The sequence below is a fragment of the Stegastes partitus genome, unplaced genomic scaffold (assembly GCF_000690725.1).
Source record: "Stegastes partitus isolate 25-593 unplaced genomic scaffold, Stegastes_partitus-1.0.2 Scaffold1214, whole genome shotgun sequence".
In the NCBI taxonomy this organism is placed as follows: Eukaryota; Metazoa; Chordata; class Actinopteri; family Pomacentridae; genus Stegastes; species Stegastes partitus.
Window position 1 is genome coordinate 38,234 of NW_007578945.1, and position 7,553 is coordinate 45,786.

The window sequence follows — 7,553 nt, forward strand, 5'->3', positions numbered from 1 at the left end:
ATAGATCGATTTCTGAGGAGCCCAATCCGAGCACATGTTTAACCGTGTTGACGTGGACAAAGCGCTCACACGACCAGGAACCAGCTGAAGGTGCAGCAGCTATGTGGTCCAAACTTCACACCTGGTTTCTGTGGATTTATCTGATGGTTGGGTTGTTTGCTGAGGGCAGGGTGTTAGACAATGAGCACTCCATTTACTACCTCATTATGCTCTTCAGCGTAAAAAGCTCGTTTTGTTGCTTTATAGTGGCGGCGACTTGGTCCAGAGCCCGTCTACAAACATGAAGGTTTTGTTTCATTCAGCTGAGCAGTCGAGGAACAGCTCTACATGTTTGTCTTCTCTCTGATCACATTTTGAGCACAAGCTGCAATCTACACTGAGATTATGAGATTTTATAGGTGGAGGCTAATTCACTCTTTCCACACTCACCCACACACACTCAGGCCTTCCTACTTATTCTGGCTGACGAATTAATTGAAGCTATGCTAAGAATAATCTGACCAACAGTGTTTGTACACACTAATGGAAGCAGAGTGTGTGCACACCTCAGCCTGAAAAGACATCACAATAGGTAACACAGGTGTGTGTAGGTAGACCATACACTGTGTGAAGAAGTCACTGCTTCCTCCTATTGTGGAGAAAGTGAGGCCAACATTTTACATCTCGTACTGGTGATGCCATTTGCAAACATTTTCTGACTCACTGGATGCAGAGAGTCGATCAACGCCTCCCCTCGGTCGTGCATTTCACTCGGCTTGCTCACCTTCCACTATCTGGACACGACCGAGAAACAAAACCCGGGCAGCAACCTGTACGCAAAAACATTTAAGATTTGTTGAACTGTTGGATCATGCCAGAAGCAGCCCTACTGCTGTGACTGTTGCACAAAAACAGTTCCCTCATCACTATGTTAGTGAATCCTGTTCATCAAAGGTGACTGTGATCAATTTATAGAAATACAAACACACCAAAGCTTTTATCCCCCCCATAGCACAACGATGAGGTTCAGTCAGACCGTTCTACGCAGCGCTGTGTCAGCACGAGTGGCCGGCTATGCGAGACTGGTGCAAGAATGACCAAGTGCTAGAATGAATCAGCTGTGCTGTCTGAACTACCCACACTTACCTCCATCACCAGTCGCTGCTGTTCAGGCTTCCCACTAAGTCCAGCAGCAGCCATGATGACCAGCGAATAGAAACACGAGCTCAAGGCCGCCTGCTTCCTGCCCGACACGAAGGGGAGAAAAGGTCTTTAGAATGAGTAATTAGCATTTTTACATTATCATCTCAGGTAAACAGTAATTAGTACCTGACCAGTAGCTTACTTGTCTCTGTTTTTGTTCCTATGGATTGCTTGTCCACTTAGCTTGCTAGCTACATTAGCATCATTAGGTTAGGCTTCAAACCCCAGTATAACTGTACAGTAGGCCCTCCAGGTATCTCAGACTATCAGCTCAGTTTACTGCCGAGCACCTCATTCAGAAACAGATGATGATAATAATGTGTTAATGAAGGGGAGCAGGTCTGTGACTCTGATGTACGACGACTGAGCAGAAGACCACGACTGCAATGTTCAGAGCATCAATCAGGCCAAACAGACACTTTAACAAACACCAATGTGATTGGAAATATCTGACAGTAACCTCATTCTACTTAGATGTTTTATTGTCCCAGCTGCTGGCATATATTGTGCAGGTTTATGGCCTCCATGACAACCAGCATCCAGGAGAAGTCCAGATATTTTAATGTCACTTTTAGGAAGCTGTCCTGTTGTCCATCTTTATTTACAACTAACACGCCAATGTTTAAGAGGTAGCCAGTGTTTCCTCTCCATGCTCATCATTTGAATTTAGCGTAGCAGCATGCTAACATTTGCTTAACACAAAGTACGGCTGACGTTACGAGACTGTCATTAGTTTTGCAGATATTTGATCATAAACTGACATTTTGGTGTGACGATGATGCTGGAAAAAAACAATCTAACAGTCACTAAGGTGATGACAAATTAATCTGACAGGAAGACAACTGAACCACATTTCATACTAGTCATATAAAAGATGGATCAGTCACTTATGAAGTGCTGCTTTGAAGCCAAGAGTATTTAACTATAACTGGGGACGTTATTTACAAAATGAATATCATTCTGTTTTCAAAAAGTCTAGAAACTAGTGATTTAGAACAAAAAGTCAGTAGACAATGGTTAGAGGGGAAATAGATCAAGTGAGGATTAGGGTCATTTTTTCGTAGACTTTTATTTAGTCGTACTTCTTTTTACAACCAGAGGAGTCGCCCTCTGCTGGCTGTGGGAAAGAATGCAGGTTTTAGGCACTTCTGTATTTGCTTTATCACTTTTTTTTATAAACAGTCAGTGATGCTAACCCATCCAACAGTTGATGAGACCTGGTGGTGACGCCACAGAGGACAAATCGTGGCATCACAAGAGCTGCAAGATTCATCCTCTGGGGACAAGGTTTGAATTTTTTGGGAACAGTTGTTGAAATATTCCAGCTAAATAGTGAAACAATAAACTGGCGATATCGTCATCACAGCCACAGTACTACCATGGCTTGTAATCCAGCAATTTTCTCTTTTCCAGTGGAGAAGCCTCTGAGCAGGCGCTCAGGCCGTCTCAGACCATTCAAAGTCTCCACTGACGCCCTGCAGGGTAATGAAAACCTTTCATTGGTAAAGGCCTCTAATGGCAGTGTTATGCAGTAATACAGCAATTCTGGGACTGAAAGACCTTTACTGTTTAATCATGTTGAATAAGTTAGATTTTATTTGCAAATCCTCTGGAGCAGGGGTACTCCGGTGTGCTGGAGGTGGATGAAACGGCTGTTTAATACCTACTATTGAATGCAAGTCGATATTGGTGCTATAAATGTAGCCCTAAATACGCCGTCATTAATCAGATTTAAGAGGTTATCAGTGCGTGCTGTCAGTTCAGTTGGAATGGGTTCCACTTGAAGCAGGCTGGCACAGGATTACTGATGTACAAGCAAATGTACCCATTCACAAGTAAATGCACTCCTAAATCATGTTATAGTTCAAATAATTGAATGCAAACTCTGTACGAGCTGCGAGCGCAGTCCCAATCGCTCCGACATAGAACTGCAGTTAAGTTAATGGGTACAGTTCAAGTTCTGCAACATGACTTTTATGTAATGACATCCATGAGCCATCCAGCACACAGCCATTCCTCCTACGCTGTTTGACCTTGTTCATTATCCAGCAAATACACTCCTAATCTTCTGAGCTCTGCAGCTACACAAGCAAGGAAGGTGACATCACACAGAGGGCTGAAGCTTTACCAAGATCATGTCCGCAGCGTTTTTGTCCTTTAAGTTCCACATTTTATATACAGTGGTTCCTGAAATGCAATATATTCTGAGTTTGGCATGTTTAGATTGACCCTATTGTGGCCAATTTGTTTTTTGTTTTTAAAATTTTCTACATAAACATGGTTCCTGGCAGAACTGCAGTGTGAAGAGGGCTCTACCGATGCCTATAAATATTAAGAAATTAATACAATGAAAGATGTGTTTTAAAAAAAATAAAAAATCAGAGTAATAATTCTGGCATATTGTTAAAATTGTCTGGAGGAGAAAATGTTCCCTTGAAGAAAATCTTTTAAAACAGCTTCTGCACTCATGAGCTTAAATTTTCTAAATAAAGGAAGTTTATAGAGGGAGAAATAAAACTGTACAGCTAGTTTAATTTAGAAAATCTGAATTCCTTTATAGGGGCCGGTGGAATTCAGTGAAGAAGACACAGCAGCAGATGGGCTAGCCTCATGAAAAGCTTGCTTGTAGCTTGCATAACAATGGTCACAATGACTAACGAACTTGCAAATATGGCCCGACAATTAGGCATATAACTGCATGAGTAAGTGGTTGGAAATAGTAACCGTCCTGAGGTCACTGGTGTTTGGGGAGTTTACCAGATTGAATTGATGAACTGCAGTTTGTCCCTCATAATGTCATCAGAATATCTGGACTGCTCGTCATGTATCTGAGCGCGTCGATGAAAAGCAGCAGCGTTTTCAGCCTTAATAACGTTATCCTCCCGTGTCTGCCTTAATCATATCATCCAATCTGCTTTTTGGTGAGCGTTTCAGACCAACAGCACCGTCCTTACATTACAATCACCTCACATTGTCCACTGTGCAGCATTAGAGGAAAATCATAATTCAACATTTTCTGCACATCTCAACCCATCCGATGTCTCATTTCTACCTTGAACTGAGGTGTAAAACCCTGCAGCAGTATACATTTAAGGCACATTTGATTCCTGCTGTGAGAGAAGGTAGCAATGGGCTTGAATGATAAAATTGCGTTGTCAAGGTAACAGGTTGTTCTGAAGACTGCAAATATGTCGTATTGGGGATGCTCCTATACAATATTTCACCCTGCAGCCTGTGTAGCGCTGAACTACGTAAGCTCTGCATTTCACTCTCTCAAAGTCAAGCAGGTAAGCGCAGATGTAATAAGCTTTGCATTCATAATTCAGAGATATTTAATAGCCAGTCTATCTTCATCAATATTATTGAGATTATTCACTGCAAATCTCATTTGCAAAACCAAATTGTCGCTGTCGGAAACCTTGAGGTGGCACAGTGATTTCTTTCAAATGATGAATGAGGGAAAAGGTGGAAACTGCGAGAGAATACACTAAGGCACCCTTTAACATGGCTCCTGAAGTAACCATGGATACCTCTATTTCATGGATGGAGTAATTTTAGCTGGAGTGGGATCTGAGGGATACATATCACTGTTACTGCACTCAACATCATATATTATCACGTTTTAAATATCGGGTTACATTCTGTGTATATTAAAGCATGCACATGCATAAAGTCTCACAGTATGCCGTATCCTCCACATGCACTGGGCCGACATACCGTGTGATGATCAGAGCTCTGCACGGTGAGCGTCTCATATACGGGATGTTTAGTTTGCATTAATAAAATTGCATTCATGTAGTCGCGTGTGAGTGATGCAAAGTCTGACCAGAATTTATATGTAATTTAACCAACAGTAGCTGCAACAATCAAACCTACAGTTTAGCAAATTATATGCCAGCAAGTGAAGAATATTCATTTTGAATAAAATTATCGAGTTGAGGTAAGGAAGGAAAATCAGAATCATGACTTTCATCACACCATCAACACTTATAGCTTAATAGAATAATATGTCAGGTATTCAGGGGCAGAAACAGAAACTCGATGTCAGGGCTAATAGCAGCAGGGATGTGCTGAAACATTACTCGTCTACATGTTGTCTCTGTATTTGTGAATCTTATTTCTTTGTGTGGCGAGAACAGAAGATAGTAGTACTGAGACTTATCAGCTGCAGAGAGAGCAGGCGAAGTGTCTGCACTGTCAAGGCAACCATGATAGGACCGGCCATGAGGGATTAAGAGGAGATGTAGCTATGATAAAAAACAGAGCAGCCCTGAGACAAACTCACTCAGTTTCTTGAAGTCAAGACACGAGAGACTTGACTGTCAATGTGTCAGAGTGTCACAACGCTTATCCGGATAAAACATTAAAAATATGTCTCGTAACCGCATTAAAAATCTATGATAACAGACAGTTCTGAACGTTCCCACTTCCCCTTAATTTTAATGGAGATGGGATTTAATCAGAATTTGAAGGTTCTAAACACACATTTAAGTCATTTTGATTATATTAGGCTGGCTGGTTGCTGACATGCGTGTGTCTCTTGTTAGCTGGTTAAAAACAACTCAACATATACAGGCCTGATTAACACCTAGCAGTGCAGACAGAGAGGTTAACTTCAGTGAATGAGAAGAGTGGCTATATTTAGATAATTACAGACACATCTACATTTATGTAAATCGCTGGTTCCTACAACGTTGGCTTGGTGAATGCAGAGGATGCCGTGTTGTTGTAGTTCAGCTCAGTCACATGCTCTCTGACTCCACCTTCTGGTTTCATTCAGCACCTACATGCACGCACACACTTTGTCTTATGATCAGTCTGCACGTCCAAAGGCTGCCCACAGTCACACTGGTCGGGCTGTGCTGCCACACTGGAAGCTGCACAAACAATCATGAACAAACTCAAAGTTGCGTGTTGAGCCAGTTGAACCTGAGGGGGGTGCTGTTCTGTTCCTGACCGTCTTGGCCTGCGTAGACATGGCAGGGAAGGCGGAGGACGAAAGCCAACATTTGATCTTTGTGCCACTATTCAAATGATTCACATTCAACCCTTTTCATGCCAGTTGGCCAAGAACGTCCGTCATATGTTCTGTAAAGCTGAAAGACAGAATGCAGCTTGTCAGGGTTGGTTTCTGCCCCGTAAAGATGACAAACTAATTACAACTGCTTCCAGTGATTTGTCCACATATAAAGTGAGAATGGCATCTCCCTGTCCTATTAGAGAGTCGACAGTAGAGAGATTACAGGAAACGATGGGACACAGAGATGAGACATGACGGAGGTCCCCAGTGGGGCTGCAGGGAAGTTGTGGTCCATGGCCAGCGGCTATTTGACTTGACAGGCGTAGGTGTGAATGCCTGCAGAAACAAGACATGGAATATTCTACATGGTCCTGATAAGTGAACAAAAAAAAATAAAACTTGGCCCAATCCATAACGAGTATGAGCTAATCACTGCTTATATGATCCAATTATCAGAGAATAGGATTTTGTCAAAATAAATGAAAACACAATTTTCTCTCCCTTCTCATTAAGCTGTGTTTAATTATTCAATGTGGTGTGCTATCATTTTTAAACATGCCCAAAGTCTGTTGGCAAATCTTCAGAGGGATTGTTAGAGCTTTTTACCAGCGCTCCAGTTCCTCTGTGAAACTACCATGAAATATTCCTCTCCAAAGAAATCTTTTATTTATAGATATAGCAAAGTAAAACGGTAAGATTTATGGCAAGAAAACAGTGATGTGGCATTCTGCTGTACATCCCGCGGAGGTTCAGCTTTCAAATGCAGTGGTTCTCAAACTAGGGTCCAGGGACCAACCACGGTCGATAAAGAAGCTTCACGGGGGTCTAAAGCTAAATGAAGCTCAGTGTAGTCGTTCTGTTGTATGATTCAGTAACGGTTAGTGGAGCAGAATATATTGTCTTGATTTATATCACTGAGGTAATGACAGTGTTTTTCTAAGTCAGTGAAAATAATACTGATACAGAGAAACGCTGCTTTCCATAATGGACAATCCATCCCAGGCCTCCATGACACCCCGCAGAGGCAGCAGAGCTCGCCTTTCAACACACTCACTCAACTCCGCTGTCACAAAGAACGCTTTGGGAAGTCATTCCCACCTTTCAACATGACACTGAACAACAGCTCAGCCCCGTGTGACAGGTGTGCACACAGCAGTCACACTGTCATCTGTACAGATAGTATCATACATGCAGCATATGCATCATACATACTGGACACATCAGTCTCATAAAGTCCTGCCTCGGATATCGACAATATATGTTGATGTCCCCAGAATGTTCAAGGAGGACGTCCAGGATATGTTTAGGGAACATTCTGGATGTTACAACAACTTTCAGGAACTATTTTTGA